The sequence below is a fragment of the Oncorhynchus gorbuscha genome, linkage group LG05 (genome assembly GCF_021184085.1).
Source record: "Oncorhynchus gorbuscha isolate QuinsamMale2020 ecotype Even-year linkage group LG05, OgorEven_v1.0, whole genome shotgun sequence".
In the NCBI taxonomy this organism is placed as follows: Eukaryota; Metazoa; Chordata; class Actinopteri; order Salmoniformes; family Salmonidae; genus Oncorhynchus; species Oncorhynchus gorbuscha.
Window position 1 is genome coordinate 230,317 of NC_060177.1, and position 21,835 is coordinate 252,151.

General features: G+C 44.9%; 1 pseudogene; it reads right to left on the bottom strand.

The window, feature by feature from the left end:
* The window catches only part of LOC124035436, a 44,221-nt pseudogene that overhangs the window by 10,013 nt on the left and 12,373 nt on the right, over positions 1 to 21,835 (bottom strand).

Below are 21,835 nucleotides of genomic sequence, written 5' to 3' on the forward strand. Positions count from 1 at the left end.
CAACATTACTATCTACCAGCAACATTACTATCTACCAGCAACATTACTATCTACCAGAGCCGTTACTATCTACCAGCAACATTACTATCTACCAGAGCCGTTACTATCTACCAGCAACATTACTATCTACCAGAGCCGTTACTATCTACCAGCAACATTACTATCTACCAGAGCCGTTACTATCTACCACCAACATTGCTAACTACCAGCAACAATACTAACTACAGAGCCACTACTAACTACCAGCAACATGACTATCTACCACCAACATTGCTAACTATCAGCAACATTACTATCTACAGAGCCACTACTAACTACCAGCAACATTACTAACTAGCAGCAACATTACTAACTACAGAGCCACTACTAACTACCAGCAACATTATTGAGCCACTACAAACTACCAGCAACATTACTAACTACAGAGCCACTACTAACTACCAGCAACATTACTAACTACAGAGCCACTACTAACTACCAGCAACATTACTAACTACAGAGCCATTACTATCTACCAGCAACATTACTAACTACCAGCAACATTACTATCTACCAGCAACATTACTAACAACCAGAAACATTACTAACTACCAGCAACATTACTAACTACAGAGCCATTACTAACTACCAGCAACATTACTAACAACCAGCAACATTACTAACTACCAGTCACATTACTATCTACCAGCAACATTACTAACTACCAGCAACATTACTAACTACCAGCAACATTACTTACTACCATAACTGATCATATTGTTGCAAAGAGTTCTGGGATATTAGAATCCTGTTGTCTTAAACGTTGTCATCCTCAACTCAGCACTAAACTAAATCCAGAAATAATCTAGATTAAAATATGTATAAAATATTACATTACATTACATTTAAGTCATTTATGCTTTCAAGATACACTATTGGCCATTGTTCCAGAACCTCTTATGAACAGAGGCTTCAGAACCATGCAACACAAACGTTGGTTTAGTATAATTGGTCCATGTCATATAAATCTAAGCAGAGTATGAAATTAAATGTTTATCTTTTTTATCTTGCAAGACGTTCCAGTACCTGGTATGAGCAGAGACTGCTGTGTGGGGTCCAGTAGAAACACAGGATTCCAGGGATTGGCCAGGAGATGAGTGTCTGGGAGGGAGAAGCAGCACACTACTCTCCTGTCTACCATGTCTTGGAGGAGGATCTTCCCATTCCTCTGCATGATCAGAGCCTGTTAACCAGGGACCATCAGAAACATGATCAGAGCCTGTTAACCAGGGACCATCAGAAACATGATCAGAGCCTGTTAACCAGGGACCGTCAGAAACATGATCAGAGCCTGTTAACCAGGGACCGTCAGAAACATGATCAGAGCCTGTTAACCAGGGACCATCAGAAACATGATCAGAGCCTGTTAACCAGGGACCATCAGAAACATGATCAGAGCCTGTTAACCAGGGACTATCAGAAACATGATCAGAGCCTGTTAACCAGGGACCATCAGAAACATGATCAGAGCCTGTTAACCAGGGACCATCAGAAACATGATCAGAGCCTGTTAACCAGGGACTATCAGAAACATGATCAGAGCCTGTTAACCAGGGACTATCAGAAACATGATCAGAGCCTGTTAACCAGGGACCATCAGAAACATGATCAGAGCCTGTTAACCAGGGACCATCAGAAACATGATCAGAGCCTGTTAACCAGGGACTATCAGAAACAACAGCAGAGTCAGATCATGTCAGATAGAGAAATGTATTTAAGTGTCACTCCACAATGATCCAAACCCCAGATGTTTTGTCTCCACATTGTGGACCACTAACAGGGAGTTATGAGACTGTAAAAAGTCGCTCCAGTTCCATATCAGGAGATTATTCTAGAAGATGCAGAATAAGTGGACCAATTAGGACACGTACCCATTAAGCCCACTTCAAATTCTGGATAACAAAATTATCATAAATCATTCTGCTGTTGAAATGCAACTTAATTACTTAAAAATCATACAATGTGATTTTCTGGATTTTTGTTTTAGATTCCGTCTCTGACAGATGAAGTGTACCTATGATAAAAATTACAGACCTCTACATGCTTTGTAAGTAGGAAAACCTGCAAAATGGTCAGTGTATCAAATACTTGTTCTCCCCACTGTAGTCTACACATTGACTCTGTACCGGTACCCCCTGTATATAACCTCCCCATTGACTCTGTACCGGTACCCCCTGTATATAGCCTCCACATTGACTCTGTACCGGTACCCCCTGTATATAGCCTCCACATTGACTCTGTACCGGTACCCCCTGTATATAGCCTCCACATTGACTCTGTACCGGTACCCCCTGTATATAGCCTCCACATTGACTCTGTACCGTAACACCCTGTATATAGTCTCCACATTGACTCTGTACTGGTACCCCCTGTATATAGCCTCCACATTGACTCTGTACCGGTACCCCCTGTATATAGCCTCCACATTGACTCTGTACCGGTACCCCCTGTATATAGCCTCCACATTGACTCTGTACCGGTACCCCCTGTATATAGCCTCCACATTGACTCTGTACCGGTACCCCCTGTATATAGCCTCCACATTGACTCGGTACCGGTACCCCCTGTATATAGCCTCCACATTGACTCGGTACCGGTACCCCCTGTATATAGCCTCCACATTGACTCTGTACTCTGAATTCTCCTAAGATAGGAGTCGTACGATAAGATAACTAAGATAGGAGTAGTAAGAGAAGATAGGAGTAGTGATGGTCTGTCATGGATAGACGACAGTGAAACAGAGAAACACACTAGTCCAGCATCACAACATCTAATGAGACTCAGAGATGGACCTGGTGGCCAGAGAGAGTAATACTGTAGCTCAGTTGGTAGAGCATGGCGCTTGTAACGCCAGGGTAGTGGGTTCGATCCCCGGGACCACCCATACGTAGAAAGTATGCACACATGACTGTAAGTCGCTTTGGATAAAAGCGTCTGCTAAATGGCATATATTATTATATTATATATATAATAATATCATAACATGATAAAGCTGGTTTACCAGGCGCTGGAGGAACGGAACAGCAGCAGTCACCACAGAGAAACAGCCTGGATCTGATGGTCTGAAAGGAGAGACAGGAAGTTATAGAGGGAGGAGAAACAGCCTGGATCTGATGGTCTGAAAGGAGAGACAGGAAGTTATAGAGGGAGAGGAAACAGCCTGGATCTGATGGTCTGAAAGGAGAGACAGGAAGTTATAGAGGGAGAGGAAACAGCCTGGATCTGATGGTCTGAAAGGAGAGACAGGAAGTTAGAGGGAGAGGAAACAGCCTGGATCTGATGGTCTGAAACGAGAGACAGGAAGTTATAGAGGGAGAGGAAACAGCCTGGATCTGATGGTCTGAAAGGAGAGACAGGAAGTTATAGAGGGAGGAGAAACAGCCTGGATCTGATGGTCTGAAAGGAGAGACAGGAAGTTATAGAGGGAGAGGAAACAGCCTGGATCTGATGGTCTGAAAGATAGTAGACAGGAAGTTATAGAGGGAGGAGAAACAGCCTGGATCTGATGGTCTGAAAGATAGTAGACAGGAAGTTATAGAGGGAGGGGAAACAGCCTGGATCTGATGGTCTGAAAGGAGAGACAGGAAGTTATAGAGGGAGAGGAAACAGCCTGGATCTGATGGTCTGAAAGATAGTAGACAGGAAGTTATAGAGGGAGGAGAAACAGCCTGGATCTGATGGTCTGAAAGGAGAGACAGGAAGTTATAGAGGGAGAGGAAACAGCCTGGATCTGATGGTCTGACAGATAGTAGACAGGAAGTTATAGAGGGAGGGGAAACAGCCTGGATCTGATGGTCTGAAAGGAGAGACAGGACGTTATAGAGGGAGGGGAAACAGCCTGGATCTGATGGTCTGAAAGGAGAGACAGGAAGTTATAGAGGGAGGGGAAACAGCCTGGATCTGATGGTCTGAAAGATAGTAGACAGGAAGTTATAGAGGGAGGAGAAACAGCCTGGATCTGATGGTCTGAAAGGAGAGACAGGAAGTTATAGAGGGAGGGGAAACAGCCTGGATCTGATGGTCTGAAAGGAGAGACAGGAAGTTATAGAGGGAGGGGAAACAGCCTGGATCTGATGGTCTGAAAGATAGTAGACAGGAAGTTATAGAGGGAGGAGAAACAGCCTGGATCTGATGGTCTGAAAGGAGAGACAGGAAGTTATAGAGGGAGGGGAAACAGCCTGGATCTGATGGTCTGAAAGATAGTAGACAGGAAGTTATAGAGGGAGGGGAAACAGCCTGGATCTGATGGTCTGAAAGATAGTAGACAGGAAGTTATAGAGGGAGGAGAAACAGCCTGGATCTGATGGTCTGACAGGAGAGACAGGAAGTTATAGAGGGAGGGGAAACAGCCTGGATCTGATGGTCTGACAGGAGAGACAGGAAGTTATAGAGGGAGGGGAAACAGCCTGGATCTGATGGTCTGAAAGGAGAGACAGGAAGTTATAGAGGGAGGGGAAACAGCCTGGATCTGATGGTCTGACAGGAAAGACAGGAAGTTATAGAGGGAGGAGAAACAGCCTGGATCTGATGGTCTGAAAGGAGAGACAGGAAGTTATAGAGGGAGAGGAAACAGCCTGGATCTGATGGTCTGACAGATAGTAGACAGGAAGTTATAGAGGGAGAGGAAACAGCCTGGATCTGATGGTCTGACAGGAGAGACAGGAAGTTATAGAGGGAGGAGAAACAGCCTGGATCTGATGGTCTGACAGGAGAGACAGGAAGTTATAGAGGGAGGAGGAACAGCCTGGATCTGATGGTCTGACAGGAGAGACAGGAAGTTATAGAGGGAGAGGAAACAGCCTGGATCTGATGGTCTGAAAGATAGTAGACAGGAAGTTATAGAGGGAGAGGAAACAGCCTGGATCTGATGGTCTGAAAGGAGAGACAGGAAGTTATAGAGGGAGGGGAAACAGCCTGGATCTGATGGTCTGACAGGAAGTTATAGAGGGAGGAGAAACAGCCTGGATCTGATGGTCTGAAAGGAGAGACAGGAAGTTATAGAGGGAGGGGAAACAGCCTGGATCTGATGGTCTGAAAGGAGAGACAGGAAGTTATAGAGGGAGGGGAAACAGCCTGGATCTGATGGTCTGAAAGGAGAGACAGGAAGTTATAGAGGGAGGGGAAACAGCCTGGATCTGATGGTCTGAAAGGAGAGACAGGAAGTTATAGAGGGAGGGGAAACAGCCTGGATCTGATGGTCTGAAAGATAGTAGACAGGAAGTTATAGAGGGAGGAGAAACAGCCTGGATCTGATGGTCTGAAAGGAGAGACAGGAAGTTATAGAGGGAGGGGAAACAGCCTGGATCTGATGGTCTGAAAGGAGAGACAGGAAGTTATAGAGGGAGGGGAAACAGCCTGGATCTGATGGTCTGAAAGGAGAGACAGGAAGTTATAGAGGGAGGGGAAACAGCCTGGATCTGATGGTCTGAAAGATAGTAGACAGGAAGTTATAGAGGGAGGAGAAACAGCCTGGATCTGATGGTCTGAAAGGAGAGACAGGAAGTTATAGAGGGAGGGGAAACAGCCTGGATCTGATGGTCTGAAAGGAGAGACAGGAAGTTATAGAGGGAGGGGAAACAGCCTGGATCTGATGGTCTGACAGGAGAGACAGGAAGTTATAGAGGGAGGGGAAACAGCCTGGATCTGATGGTCTGACAGGAAAGACAGGAAGTTATAGAGGGAGGAGAAACAGCCTGGATCTGATGGTCTGACAGGAGAGACAGGAAGTTATAGAGGGAGGGGAAACAGCCTGGATCTGATGGTCTGACAGGAAAGACAGGAAGTTATAGAGGGAGGAGAAACAGCCTGGATCTGATGGTCTGAAAGGAAAGACAGGAAGTTATAGAGGGAGGAGAAACAGCCTGGATCTGATGGTCTGACAGGAAAGACAGGAAGTTATAGAGGGAGGGGAAACAGCCTGGATCTGATGGTCTGACAGATAGTAGACAGGAAGTTATAGAGGGAGAGGAAACAGCCTGGATCTGATGGTCTGACAGGAGAGACAGGAAGTTATAGAGGGAGGAGAAACAGCCTGGATCTGATGGTCTGACAGGAAAGACAGGAAGTTATAGAGGGAGGGGAAACAGCCTGGATCTGATGGTCTGACAGATAGTAGACAGGAAGTTATAGAGGGAGAGGAAACAGCCTGGATCTGATGGTCTGACAGGAGAGACAGGAAGTTATAGAGGGAGGAGAAACAGCCTGGATCTGATGGTCTGACAGGAGAGACAGGAAGTTATAGAGGGAGGAGAAACAGCCTGGATCTAATGGTCTGAAAGGAGAGACAGGAAGTTATAGAGGGAGAGGAAACAGCCTGGATCTGATGGTCTGAAAGGTAGTAGACAGGAAGTTATAGAGGGAGGGGAAACAGCCTGGATCTGATGGTCTGAAAGATAGTAGACAGGAAGTTATAGAGGGAGGGGAAACAGCCTGGATCTGATGGTCTGAAAGGAGAGACAGGAAGTTATAGAGGGAGGAGAAACAGCCTGGATCTGATGGTCTGAAAGGAGAGACAGGAAGTTATAGAGGGAGGAGAAACAGCCTGGATCTGATGGTCTGAAAGATAGTAGACAGGAAGTTATAGAGGGAGGGGAAACAGCCTGGATCTGATGGTCTGAAAGATAGTAGACAGGAAGTTATAGAGGGAGAGGAAACAGCCTGGATCTGATGGTCTGAAAGGAGAGACAGGAAGTTATAGAGGGAGGGGAAACAGCCTGGATCTGATGGTCTGAAAGATAGTAGACAGGAAGTTATAGAGGGAGGAGAAACAGCCTGGATCTGATGGTCTGAAAGGAGAGACAGGAAGTTATAGAGGGAGGGGAAACAGCCTGGATCTGATGGTCTGAAAGATAGTAGACAGGAAGTTATAGAGGGAGGAGAAACAGCCTGGATCTGATGGTCTGACAGGAGAGACAGGAAGTTATAGAGGGAGGGGAAACAGCCTGGATCTGATGGTCTGACAGGAGAGACAGGAAGTTATAGAGGGAGGGGAAACAGCCTGGATCTGATGGTCTGAAAGGAGAGACAGGAAGTTATAGAGGGAGGAGAAACAGCCTGGATCTGATGGTCTGACAGGAGAGACAGGAAGTTATAGAGGGAGGGGAAACAGCCTGGATCTGATGGTCTGACAGGAAGTTATAGAGGGAGGAGAAACAGCCTGGATCTGATGGTCTGAAAGGAGAGACAGGAAGTTATAGAGGGAGGGGAAACAGCCTGGATCTGATGGTCTGACAGGAGAGACAGGAAGTTATATAAGGAGGAGAAACAGCCTGGATCTGATGGTCTGAAACATAGTAGACAGGAAGTTATAGAGCTCTGCATCATGTTTCTATCAATGCTTATGTAATGTAACTTGGTATGGGTTATTCAAGTTAACCTTGTGTAGAACAGAATACTGTAAACCTTTCTGATAGTTGTGTGACATTATGAGAGTCCAGTCCTCTTCCTGCGTCGACTCGATGACATGCTCCACTCTTACAGGTGACCAGTAGATGGACCTGTGTGCTGCTGTGGTTCGGACCCTGGCTGTGTAGGGCATCCTCAGTAGCCGTACTAGGCCAGTAATCCACAAATATTATGCTGCTGAACACGCTGTCTGCTTCCACTGAGACAACAGACAGAGGAAGACCTACATAATGGAGGAGAGAGATGAGAGACTTACTGTACTGAGACAACAGACAGAAGAAGACCTACATGATGGAGGAGAGAGATGAGACTTACTGTACTGAGACAACAGACAGAAGAAGACCTACATGATGGAGGAGAGAGATGAGAGACTTACTGTACATAGTCATATTCACTTAATCCAATTAGGAAATAAATCTATACAGCGCAGCTAGGTCCTTACACAGATAACAAATAGGCTCCAGGGTCTGTACATATGAAATGGAAACTTATAACTGAGGTAAACAAAACAAAGAAAGGTTTTTACCAAGGGCCTCATTTATAAACGTTGCGTATGCATCAAAATATATCCCAAAACATGCACTGGTTCAGGCAGAAGTTGGCATTCATAAAAACTGAACTTGATATTGAATAAAGGTTAAATAAAAAATTAAATATGAGAATGTGCTTATCATCATGCAAACTTTAGACCAATGGTCACCAACCGGTCAATCGACTGGCCGATCTTCAAGGCATTCCTAGTCGACCACCAAACATTTCGGTAGAAAAGCCAACGATAAAGACTGGCACTCCTTTTTGTTTTTATTCGTATAGGTGCACTTGATTCAGAAGCCCTGTTGACGGTAGGTGCACTTGATTCAGAAGCCCTGTTGACGGTAGGTGCACTTGATTCAGAAGCCCTGTTGACGGTAGGTGCACTTGATCCAGAAGCCCTGTTGACGGTAGGTGCACTTGATTCAGAAGCCCTGTTGACGGTAGGTGCACTTGATTCAGAAGCCCTGTTGACGGTAGGTGCACTTGATTCAGAAGCCCTGTTGACGGTAGGTGCACTTGATTCAGAAGCCCTGTTGACGGTAGGTGCACTTGATTCAGAAGCCCTGTTGACGGTAGGTGCACTTGATTCAGAAGCCCTGTTGACGGTAGGTGCACTTGATTCAGAAGCCCTGTTGACGGTAGGTGCACTTGATTCATAAGCCCTGTTGACGGTAGGTGCACTTGATTCAGAAGCCTTGCGCTCTGGGTAGACAGTGTTCCCATTTTAACCCTTTAATTTGTCTGAAAAGACAAACTCCGGAAGGTCTGTAGCTAAATTGAGTGCCGCTGGCCAATCGGATAGCTCAAATCACCGTGCCTACAGCTTCCACGATTCCGGCCACAGCAAGGTTTGATACTAGCCTACAGCTTCCACGATTCCGGCCACAGCAAAGTCTGATACTAGCCTACAGCTTCCACGATCCCTGCCACAGCAAGGTTTGATACTAGCCTACAGCTTCCACAATCCCTGCCACAGCAAGGTTTGATACTAGCCTACAGCTTCCACGATCCCTGCCACAGCAAGGTTTGATACTAGCCTACAGCTTCCACGATCCCTGCCACAGCAAGGTTTGATACTAGCCTACAGCTTCCACGATCCCTGCCACAGCAAGGTTTGATACTAGCCTACAGCTTCCACGATCCCTGCCACAGCAAGGTTTGATACTAGCCTACAGCTTCCACGATCCCTGCCACAGCAAGGTTTGATACTAGCCTACATAAGATCTCATAACTTTTAAACCATGATCAGAGAAAGACTACAGCAAAGAGCTGCTGTTTTTATGAGTGAATTCATGTTTAAGTTTTATTCACTACTGTCAACACTGTTTTAATTCACTACTGTCAACACTGTTTTTATTCACTACTGTCAACACTGTTTTTATTCACTACTGTCAACACTGTTTTTATTCACTACTGTCAACACTGTTTTTATTCACTACTGTCAACACTGTTTTTATTCACTACTGTCAACACTGTTTTTATTCACTACTGTCAACACTGTTTTTATTCACTACTGTCAACACTGTTTTTATTCACTACTGTCAACACTGTTTTTATTCACTACTGTCAACACTGTTTTTATTCACTACTGTCAACACTGTTTTTATTCACTACTGTCAACACTGTTTTAATTCACTACTGTCAACACTGTTTTTATTCACTACTGTCAACACTGTTTTTATTCACTACTGTCAACACTGTTTTTATTCACTACTGTCAACACTGTTTTTATTCACTACTGTCAACACTGTTTTAATTCACTACTGTCAACACTGTTTTAATTCACTACTGTCAACACTGTTTTTATTCACTACTGTCAACACTGTTTTTATTCACTACTGTCAACACTGTTTTTATTCACTACTGTCAACACTGTTTTTATTCACTACTGTCAACACTGTTTTTATTCACTACTGTCAACACTGTTTTAATTCACTACTGTCAACACTGTTTTTATTCACTACTGTCAACACTGTTTTAATTCACTACTGTCAACACTGTTTTAATTCAACACTGTTTTACACTACTGTCAACACTGTTTTAATTCACTACTGTCAACACTGTTTTTATTCACTACTGTCAACACTGTTTTTATTCACTACTGTCAACACTGTTTTTATTCACTACTGTCAACACTGTTTTTATTCACTACTGTCAACACTGTTTTTATTCACTACTGTCAACACTGTTTTTATTCACTACTGTCAACACTGTTTTTATTCACTACTGTCAACACTGTTTTAATTCACTACTGTCAACACTGTTTTAATTCACTACTGTCAACACTGTTTTAATTCACTACTGTCAACACTGTTTTTATTCACTACTGTCAACACTGTTTTTATTCACTACTGTCAACACTGTTTTTATTCACTACTGTCAACACTGTTTTTATTCACTACTGTCAACATTCACTACTGTCAACACTGTTTTTATTCACTACTGTCAACACTGTTTTTATTCACTACTGCCAACACTGTTTTTATTCACTACTGTCAACACTGTTTTTATTCACTACTGTCAACGCTGTTTTTATTCACTACTGTCAACACTGTTTTAATTCACTACTGTCAACACTGTTTTTATTAAACTTTATTACAAAACATAAAATGTGCTTCTCTACTTCCACTCTTGCTGCAGCTGCAACGAATGAATAGCAAATCGATAACCCTGCATTTGTACTATTATTAACAACCAGTGGTGTGTATTCATGGAAGCCAAGGGAAGCCAATAGAAGCCAAGGGAAGCCAAGGGAAGCCAAGCATCCCCCAAAATGTACCAAGAAAAAAAACAATGATCTTTTTTCTCTCTCTGTTTCATAATTCTCATTCAATTCGCATGAGGCTGAATGTATCTCACCGGAAAAAGCATCCAAGCGAGCAAAACAGCGTCCTTCTGTCTCTTTATGTGTAGGCCAACTATCTGTTGCGGTCTGATCAGAAAGTATGACATTGTTGCTACCGATAGCATTGCAAAGGAAGCCAGCAAGCACTTGGCCTCCATTGATTAAAAAAAAGTATATAATTGTCACGTCTACTCCCACTCAACGTCGCCGATCTAACCATCGTCCCAGGCAACCCATCATTACACACAACGGCCTCCGGTAGCTCTAACGCCACGACCCCACCATCTCCTGGTCAAGAAAGGAGATCACTGCCTGGGCACCCGGATGACAGAAGACCTTGTGGTTCCACGTCAGTTGAGATGTGAGGTTTACCAGTTGAGGTTTACCAGGATCTCAGGGAGGTTTTGTCCAAGACCCGCACCACCTGTCTCCCTCCTCATCGCATCTGGGACTGTTCCATCAACCTGCTTCCAGACTCTGCGCAGCCGCATCTACCCCCTGTCAGGGGCTCAAACCAAGGCTATGGAGGCCCTCCAACAGGGTTTCATCAGCCCATCCACCTGCCCTGTGTCGGCAGGTTTCTTCTTCGTGGCCAAGAAGGAGGGGGGTCTTTCTCTGTGTATTGTCTACAGAGGTCTCACTGCCATCACCACCAAGTACCGTTAGCCCCTCCTGTTTTTGCCGGCCGACCAAACTGCTCCGTGGGGCCCATTTTTTTATTACGTTGGACCTGCGGAGGCCTACAATTTCATCCTCATCCGGGAGGGGGATGAATGGAAGACGGCCTTCAGCATGATGTCTGGGCACTCCGTCGGTGTTCCAGGCATTTGTTAACGAGGTGTTCTGGGACATGCCTGGGCATCAGGTGGTCGTGTATATCGATGACATCCTGATCTACTCAGCCAACTTGGATGATCACGTCGCCCACATCCAGGACGTCCTGGAACGCCTCCTGGAGAACCATCGCTGTATCAAAGCGGAGAAGTGCCAATTCATTCTTGGGATATCGGATCAGCCCGCAGGGTTCTGGAGGAGAGGAAGGTCGATGCAGTCAGGTCATGGCCAGTCCCAACCACCATAAAGGGACTACAGAAATGTTGGGGGTTTGCCAACTTCCACCACCGCTTCATCAGGAAGCTCCATCACCTCTGCTCTCAACTCTCTCCTTAAAGGTGGTTCCCCAGAAGTTAGTGTGGAGTTCTGCAGCTGATGAGGCCTTACGCCTACTGAAGGGGCGTTTCACCTCTGCCCCGTTGCTGAAACCCCCAGATCCTATGTTGCCCTTCGTGGTGGAGGTGGACACCTCAGAAGTGGGCGTGGGGGCTGTCCTGTCACACCATCAACGTAATCCACAAAAAATTGTATCCATGTGCATACTACTCTAAAAAACTGTCTCCTGCAGAAAGGAACTATGACGTCGGTGACAGGGAGCTCCTGGTGGGGAAGTTGCATTAGAGGAGTGGAGACACTGTCTGGAGGGAACCACGGACCCGTTTCTCATCCTCCTTGACCATTGGAACCTGGAGTACATAAGGAGTACGTATGGAGAGCCTTCATGGAGAAGTTGGGGGTCACAGTCAACGTACCGGCCTCAGTCCAAAGAGCAGGTGGAGAGGACCAATCAGGAGCTGGGGAGGTTCCTGAGGAGTCACTGACAGGACCGACAGGGGTAGTGGCCCGGTTCCCTGGGCGGAGTACAGTTGGTCGGAAGTTTACACCGCTCCGGTGCTCGGCGTCTCCTAACCCCCGGCCCTGGCAACAATCATTACGCACAACTGCGACCCATCATGAGGCATACCTGGACTTCATCACACAATGATTACTTCCTCTTTATCTAGTACTGTATCACCCATTAGGGAGTATTGTTTCCTTTTTTCATGTTTAGACGCGTTCCTTTTAAACACACCAACTGCACCTGCTTCCTGACTCCCTGCGTCTCCATTACAATAATAATAGCCAATCAGCGTTGAGCTGAACTGTGAATGGTCCTGGCACACCAAAAAAATATAGAAAAAGTGTCAAGGGAAGCCAGTTTGGTTTTGGCTTCACTCCAATTACATCACATCGAGAGCAATACGTCATTGACAGAAACAACCTGAATTGTTGTATCTCGTTGCCTTGTTGTCCTCCGGTGGCTAGTGTTTGGTTCTTATTTTTCAGAGTAAATAACTCACGGACACTAGAGAAGCTTAACCAAGTTTAATTCTTCCCAGAGTGTCTTTAGAGCTGTAATTCAGACAACCCAACATTTCTCCCATGACAGGTATATATATATTCCCCTTAAGACACTTCTCCTTCTCTCCAATCCTTACATCTTATGGTTCCACAGGAAGAGGGTAACAGGATACTAAACCCTTATTACTCCCTTCAGGGGATATGACCCCACCTCCTGACCTCAACCCCTCCTTCTGTCTCCCTTATAGCAATCCTTTAATCTCCTCCCGTCCACCCAGTACATTACACAGCCACTCTGTTTTTCTACAGATCTCACTTCTTAATATACTATGCGTCTGATCTATCATGTCTTTAATAGCTCAATGTTCAAAATGTCGAATCCAACACTAGCTAGCAAAAATGGTCCCTTTCCTAAATTAGCTATGGATGGCGATAGCGATTTGGACTTGTGGTTTTACTTAATTTTCCGTACTGGCCAATGATTATAAGGACGATTCAGATCCAACTATTAATTCATACATTGTTTTTGCCCCTGGACTGAGAGGATGGAAGTTGAATATGCAGAAGGCTAGTGTTAACTAGCTAACGTTGGCTATCAAAACAAAGAGTTGCACACTCTATATAACCTCCCAGTAATTTATTGGGTAAAAAAACACCAATGTTTTTTCAGCATCACTGTGACTTCTTCTGACCCTGAAGAAAGCAGTGATGCCGAAACATTTTTATTTTTAAATAAACCTTCGGGAGAGACGAAGGTCGAAAGCCATGCGTCCTCCGAAACACAACCCAACCAAGCTGCACTGCTTCTTAACTTCTTCGATATAGGGGGCGCTCTTTTAATTTTTGGATGAAAAACGTTCCCGTTTTAAACAAGATATTTTGTTACGAAAAGATGCTCGACTATGCATATAATTGACAGCTTTGGAAAGAAAACACTCTGACGTTTCCAAAACTGCAAAGATATTGTCTGTGAGTGCCACAGAACTAATGTTACAGAAAAAACCCAGATAAAAATACAATCAGGAAGTGCCGCATTTTTTAAAACAGCCTCATGGCAATGACTTATATGGCTGTGGAGGAGCTAGGAGTCAGCTTACCTTTTCCACGTTTCCCCCAAGGTGTCTGCAGCATTGTGACGTATTTGTAGGCATATCATTGGAAGATTGACCATAAGAGACTACATTTACCAGGTGGTCACTTGGTGTCCTCCGTCGCAATTATTGCGTAATCTCCAGCTGCAGCATTGAAAACATCCGAAGTTCTTCAAAGGTAAATTCTTTTATTTGAATGCTTTTCTTGTTTTTGTGAAAATGTTGCCTGCTGAATGCTAGGCTTAATGCTATGCTATGCTAGGCTATCAATACTCTTACACAAATGCTTGTGTAGCTTTGGTTAAAGCATATTTTGAAAATCTGAGATGACAGTGTTGTTAACAAAAGGCTAAGCTTGTGTTTCAATATATTTATTTAATTTAATTAGCGATTTTCATGAATAGGAAACGTTGCATTATGGTAATGAGCTTGAGGCTATGATTACGCTCCCGGATACTGGATTGCTCGACACTAGAGGTTAACACAGCGCGCATCCAACCTGGAAGCCAGCCACACCAATGTGTCGGAGGAAACACAGTGCACCTGGCGACCTTAGTTAGCATGCACTGCCACAGGAGTCGCTGGTGCACGATGAGACAAGGATATCCCTACCGGCCAAGCCCTCCCTAACCCGGACGACGCTAGGCCATTTGTGCGTCGCCCCACGGACCTCCCGGTCGCAGCCAGCTGTGACAGAGCCTGGGCGCGAACCCAGAGTCTTTGGTGGCACAGCTAGCGCTAGGATGAAGTCCCCACGGACCTCCCGGTCGCGGCCGGCTGCGACAGAGCCTGGGCGCGAACCCAGAGTCTCTGGTGGCACAGCTAGCGCTAGGATGAAGTCCCCACGGACCTCCCGGTCGCGGCCGGCTGCGACAGAGCCTGGGCTGAACCCAGAGTCTTTGGTGGCACAGCTAGCGCTGCGATGCAGTCCCCACAGACCTCCTGGTCGCGGCCGGCTGCAACAGAGCCTGGGCTGAACCCAGAGTCTCTGGTGGCACAGCTAGCGCTGTGATGCAGTCCCCTAGACCTGCAGTGTATCAAATACTTGTTCTCCCCACTGTATATGGAGTGTGCAACTGTCTTTGTTTTCATAGCTTCCAGGTTATTCTCCGTTAATCAGCACCTCTACACTAAATAATTTTCTCTGGGTGTGCACCAGTTCATGCTTTTCATTAAACTAGCTAACTTGCCCATGAAAGGAAGTTAGGCCAGCATTTTAGCCAGGTAGCCTTGGACAACAAAATAAAAGCGTGTACTGTATGACAGAGACCGTTTCGTCAACATGAAAGAGAGGAGGATTGGCGTTTCTCTACCAGTAGGTGCCGGAGGCAGCTCCTGTTTTCTTTGTGACTTGCGGTAACATTAACTTGCTTGACCGTGCTGTAGGTCATGTAACTGTTTGTTACATGCAATATGCTTTGTGGACTCCACCGGACAGAGGTTGCTCTCTTTATTCAGCCACTATGTCTTCTTATTGTCTCCGCCTTAGGCCTATATACCACGGTGGCATATGAACAAACAGATTACAGAGTTTACTTTGTCTACATACTCATCTCATATGTATATACTGTACTCGATACCATCTACTGTATGCTGCTCTGTACCATCACTCATTCATATATCCTTATGTACATGTTCTTTATCCCCTTACACTGTGTATAAGACAGTAGTTTTGGAATTGTTAGTTAGATTACTTGTTGGTTATCACTGCATTGTCGGAACTAGAAGCACAAGCATTTCGCTACACTCGCATTAACATCTGCTAACCATGTGTGTGTGACAAATAAAATTTGATTTGAAACAAAATTCATCACAAAACATAGGTTGTAATATGGCTTCCCCAGTGATTTTACCCACCCTTTCTCTGGTTATGGAAACAACATGAATTGGTGCATGAAGCAGATGCAACTCCAGTTTCACCATCAGGTGGAACCAGTAGCGATGGGTAAAATCACTGGGGAAGCCCAGACAGAAATAAAAGCCATATTCCAACCTGTGTTGTGATAACTGCGTTGTTTGCTCTATAACCTGTTAGTTCATATGCCTCTATAACCTGTTAGTTCATATGCCTCTATAACCTGTTAGTTCATATGCCTCTATAACCTGTTAGTTCATATGCCTCTATAACCTGTTAGTTCATATGCCTCTATAACCTGTTAGTTCATATGCCTCTATAACCTGTTAGTTCATATGCCTCTATAACCTGTTAGTTCATATGCCTCTATAACCTGTTAGTTCATATGCCTCTATAACCTGTTAGTTCATATGCCTCGCCACCGTGATGTATAGGCCAAAGGCCGAGACAAAACATTCTTGAATTCAAACTGTATTTTTACAGGTCCACAACAATGTGCAATTATTTTAGTCTTTCAGAAACAGACAGATAGGCTACAGCAAATGTCAGTGCAAAGGGAAACATGCCAACCCCTCCAAAGACGTGATCAAGTTCACCATGAATTGATATTTCCTTAGATACCGTCTTGGCCTAATTCCAACCCCTCCAAAGACGTGATCAAGTTCACCATGAATTGATATTTCCTTAGATACCGTCTTGGCCTAATTCCAACCCCTCCAAAGACGTGATCAAGTTCACCATGAATTGATATTTCCTTAGATACTGTCTTGGCCTAATTCCAACCCCTCCAAAGACGTGATCAAGTTCACCATGAATTGATATTTCCTTAGATACCGTCTTGGCCTAATTCCAACCCCTCCAAAGACGTGATCAAGTTCACCATGAATTGATATTTCCTTAGATACCGTCTTGGCCTAATTCCAATACTTCCAAAGCACACAGCAAATGAGGGTGTTATTGTTTTCCAAGCGGAGTTTTAATGCTCGTTCACGCGTACACAGGTTTACCACAGGTCTGATTTACAACTGGACGCTTCATCAATCTCAACATTATTGTCTTTTCAGAAAGGGCCACACAGATATTTAGTGTAACATTTAGGTAACTGTGTGCACAGTGAACTCACCTAAGTGTCTGTCCCAGACAGTGACCAGTCCAGTAACCAGTCCCAGAGTTATGTGTCTAGTACAGCTGCTAACAGCAGAACACAGGATCTCCTGGGCATTAGGCCACAACGCATCAGGCTTGGGCTCCGGGTCTGGAACAAAGAGACAACATGATGAGAAGCTACTTTTGGGGCGGCAGGTAGCTTAGCGGTTAGAGCGTTGGGCCAGTAACTGAAAGGTTGCTGGGTTGAATCCCCGAGCTGACAAGGTAAAAATCGTTCTGTCGTTCTGCCCCTGAACAAGGCAATAACCCCACTGTTCCCTGGTAGGCCGTCATTGTAAATAAGAATGTGTTCTTATTAACTGACTTGTCTAGTTAAATAAAGATTAAAGCTGCAACACTGCTGGCCTCCTGCTGGTCATGAACATATACTACACCCAGAACATTCTGGTAATATACTGACATACAGTAGAAGGGCCTGTATTCATAAAGCCTTTCAGAGTCTAGGATCAGTTCCCCCCTGTCCATGTCATTATATTTGTAATAATCTCAATGATAAAACTGATCCTAGATCAGACACTTGAATACAAACTCAGGATCTTTTTTTAACATCACAGATCCTATTGTTATTGCATAGTACATGTGACTAGATGACCCCCAACCGACCTGGTTTGTCTCTGGGAGCTTTACACAGTAAGTAGTGCAGCAGATTGTGTGTGCCGCTCCACCACAGACACACAGCTACAGCCAGTCCACCTGGAGAGAGAGACAGACAGGCCGCATGGAGAGAGAGACAGACAGGCCGCATGGAGAGAGAGACAGACAGGCCACCTGGAGAGAGAGACAGACAGGCCACATGGAGAGAGAGACAGACAGGCCACATGGAGAGAGAGACAGACAGGCCACATGGAGAGAGAGACAGACAGGCCGCATGGAGAGAGAGACAGACAGGCCACATGGAGAGAGAGACAGACAGGCCACATGGAGAGAGAGACAGACAGGCCACCTGGAGAGAGAGACAGACAGGCCACATGGAGAGAGAGACAGACAGGCCACATGGAATCAGTTGTCCTGAGTCTGCTCTGAACTGCCAGGACCTAATAGTATCACTGAACTGGGGTGGCAGGTAGCCTAGTGGTTAGAGCATTGGGCCAGTAACCGAAAGGTTGCTAGATCAAATCCCCGAGCTTACAAGTTAAAACTCTGTCGTTCTGCCCCTGAACAAGGCAGTTAACCCACTACTCCTAGGCTGTCACTGTAAATAAGAATGTGTTCTTAACTGACTTGCCTAGTGAAATACAAATAAACTGCCAGGACCTAGGAACAATAGTATCTCTTGACCAATTCATGAAAATAGTCATACCTTCTAGCTGCATTGTGGACCCTATTCAAACTAAACTACTGAAAGAGCTGCTTCCTGTGCTCCTCCTCTGTTGAACATAATAAATGGCTCCCTAACTGTCGGACGTGAACCAAACTCACTAAAAAGTGGCGGTAATAAAGCCTCTCTTGAAAAAGTCCAACTTTTACCTGGAAAATGTTTTTAAACTATCGGCCTACAGAACCAGTCAAACGTTGACACACCTACTCATTCAAGGTTTACCTTCATTTTTACTACTTTCTACAGTGAACAATAATAGTGAAGATTTGACATGTTCCAATTGTGTTTTTTTGTTTGTTTCTTGGCGTTGTTTGTAATGTATTTTTAAACTTATTTTGTACATAATGTTGCTGCTACCATCTCTTATGACCAAAAATAACTTCTGGACATCAGAACTGCGATTACTGACCACGAACTGGCAGAATACCTTTCCTTTAACGAGCCTGACGTGAATGACATCAGAACTGCGATTACTGACCACGAACTGGCAGAATACCTTTCCTTTAACGAGCCTGACGTGAATGACATCAGAACTGCGATTACTGACCCCGAATTGGCAGAATACCTTTCCTTTAACGAGCCTGATGTGAATGACATCAGAACTGCGATTACTGACCACGAACTGGCAGAATACCTTTCCTTTAACGAGCCTGACGTGAATGACATCAGAACTGCGATTACTGACCACGAACTGGCAGAATACCTTTCCTTTAACGAGCCTGACGTGAATGACATCAGAACTGCGATTACTGACCACGAACTGGCAGAATAACTTTCCTTTAACGAGCCTGTCGTGAATGACATCAGAACTGCGATTACTGACCACGAACTGGCAGAATACCTTTCCTTTAACGAGCCTGATGTGAATGACATACTGTTTTCCCGGGAACAGGCCCAGATCCGTCATTTGCATGACGAGAAGGCAGAGAAAAATAAAACCGATGACCTACGCATAATAATATAAGAATTAAAGCAGGAAGCATCAGTGACTCGGTCTATAAAAAAGTGGTCAGATGAAGCAGATGCTAAGCTACAGGACTGTTTTGCTAGTACAGACAGGAATATGTTCCCGGGATTCCTCCGATGGCATTGAGGAGTATACCACCAGACATTGGCTTCATCAATAAGTGCATTGATGACGTCATCCCCACAGTGACAGTACGTACATACCCCAACCAGAAGCCATAGATTACAGGCAACATCCGCACTGAGCTAAAGGCTAGAGCTGCTGCTTTCAAGGAGCGGGACTAACCCTGAAGCTGATAACAAATCCCAATATGCCCTCCGACAACCATCAAACAGGCAACGCGTCAATACAGGACTAAGATTGAATCGTACGACACCAGCTCTGACGCTAGTGGGATGTGGCAGGGCAAACCATTACAGACTACAAAGGGAAAACTACTTCTATGCTGCTCGCTTCGAGGCAAATAATACGTTGGAAGTTTACATATACACTTAGGTTGGAATCATTAAAACTCGTTTTTCATCCACCACAAATGTCTTGTTAACAAACTGTAGTTTTGGCAAGTCGGTTAGGACAGCTACTTGTGTATGACACAAGTAATTTTTCCAACATGTCACGTTCTGATCTTAGTTCTTTTAGTATGTCTTTGTTTTAGTATGGTCAGGGCGTGAGTTGGGTGGGTTGTCTATGTTCGTTTTTCTATGTTGTGCTTTGCGTTTGGCCTGGTATGGTTCTCAATCAGAGGCAAGTGTCGTTAATTGTCTCTGATTGAGAATCATACTTGTTTTGTGTTCATATAATAAATACAAAATGGACACTTACCACGCCGCACATTGGTCCTCCGATCCTTCTTACTACTCCTCCTCAGAAGAGGAAGACGAGAATCGTTACACAACAATTGTTTATAGACAGATTATTTCACTGTATCACAATTCCAGTGGGTCAGTCAATTCACTAAGTTGACTGTGCCTTTAAAAAGCTTGGAAAATTCCAGAAAATGATGTCATGGCTGTAGAAGCTTCTGATAGGCTAATTGACATCATTTGAGTCAATTGGAGGTGTACCTGTGGATATATTTCAAGGCCTACCTTCAAACTCAGTGCCTCTTTGCTTGACATCATGGGAAAATCAAAATAAATCATAAATCAGCCAAGACCTCAGAAAAAACTATTGTAGACCTCCACAAGTCTGGTTCATCCTTGGGAGCAATTTCCAAACGCCTGAAGGTACCACGTTCATAAGTACAAACAATAGTATGCAAGTATAAACACCATGGGACCACGCAGCCGTCATACCACTCAGGAAGGAGAGGCGTTCTGTCTCCTAGAGATGAACGTACTTCTGTGCAAAAAGTGCAAATCAATCCCAGAACAACAGCAAAGGACCTTGTGAAGATGCTGAAGGAAACAGGTACAAAAGTATCTATATCCACAGTAAAACAAGTCCTATATCAACATAGCCTGAAAGGCTGCTCAGCAAGCAAGAAGCCGCTGCTTCAAAACCGCCATAAAAAAGCCAGACTACGGTTAGCAACTGCACATGAGGACAAAGATTTTTTTCTCCCCAATTCCGTGGTATTCAATTGTTTTTAGTAGCTACTATCTTGTCTCATCGCTACAACTCCTGTACGGCCTCGGGAGAGACGAAGGTTGAAAGTCATGCGTCCTCCAATACACAACCCAACCAAGCCGCACTGCTTCTTAACACAGCGCGCATCCAACCCGGAAGCCAGCCGTGTCGGAGAAAACACAGGAGTCGCTGGTGCAAGCCCTCCCTAACCCGGACGACGCTAGGCCAATTGTGCGTCGCACCACGGACCTCCCGGTCGCGGCCGGTTACGACAGAGCCTGGGCGCGAAAAGATTGTACTTTTTGGAGAAATGTCCTCTGGTCTGATGAAACAAAAATAGAACTGTTTGGCCATAATGACCATCGGTGTGATTGGAGGAAAAAGGGAGAGGCTTGCAAGCCGAAGAACACCATCCCAACCGTGAAGCACGGGGATGGCAGCATCATGTTGTCCTGTCTCAGCCTCCAGTATTTATGCTGCAGTAGTTTATGTGTCGGGGGGCTAGGGTCAGTTTGTTATATCTGGAGTACTTCTCCTGTCCTATTCGGTGTCCTGTGTGAATCTAAGTGTGCGTTCTCTAATTCTCTCCTTCTCTCTTTCTTTCTCTCTCTCAGAGGACCTGAGCCCTAGGACCATGCCCCAGGACTACCAGACATGATGACTCCTTGCTGTCCCCAGTCCACCTGACCATGCTGCTGCTCCAGTTTCAACTGTTCTGCCTTATTATTATTTGACCATGCTGGTCATTTATGAACATTTGAACATCTTGGCCATGTTCTTTTATAATCACAGCCAGAAGAGGACTGGCCACCCCACATAGCCTGGTTCCTCTCTAGGTTTCTTCCTAGGTTTTGGCCTTTCTAGGGAGTTT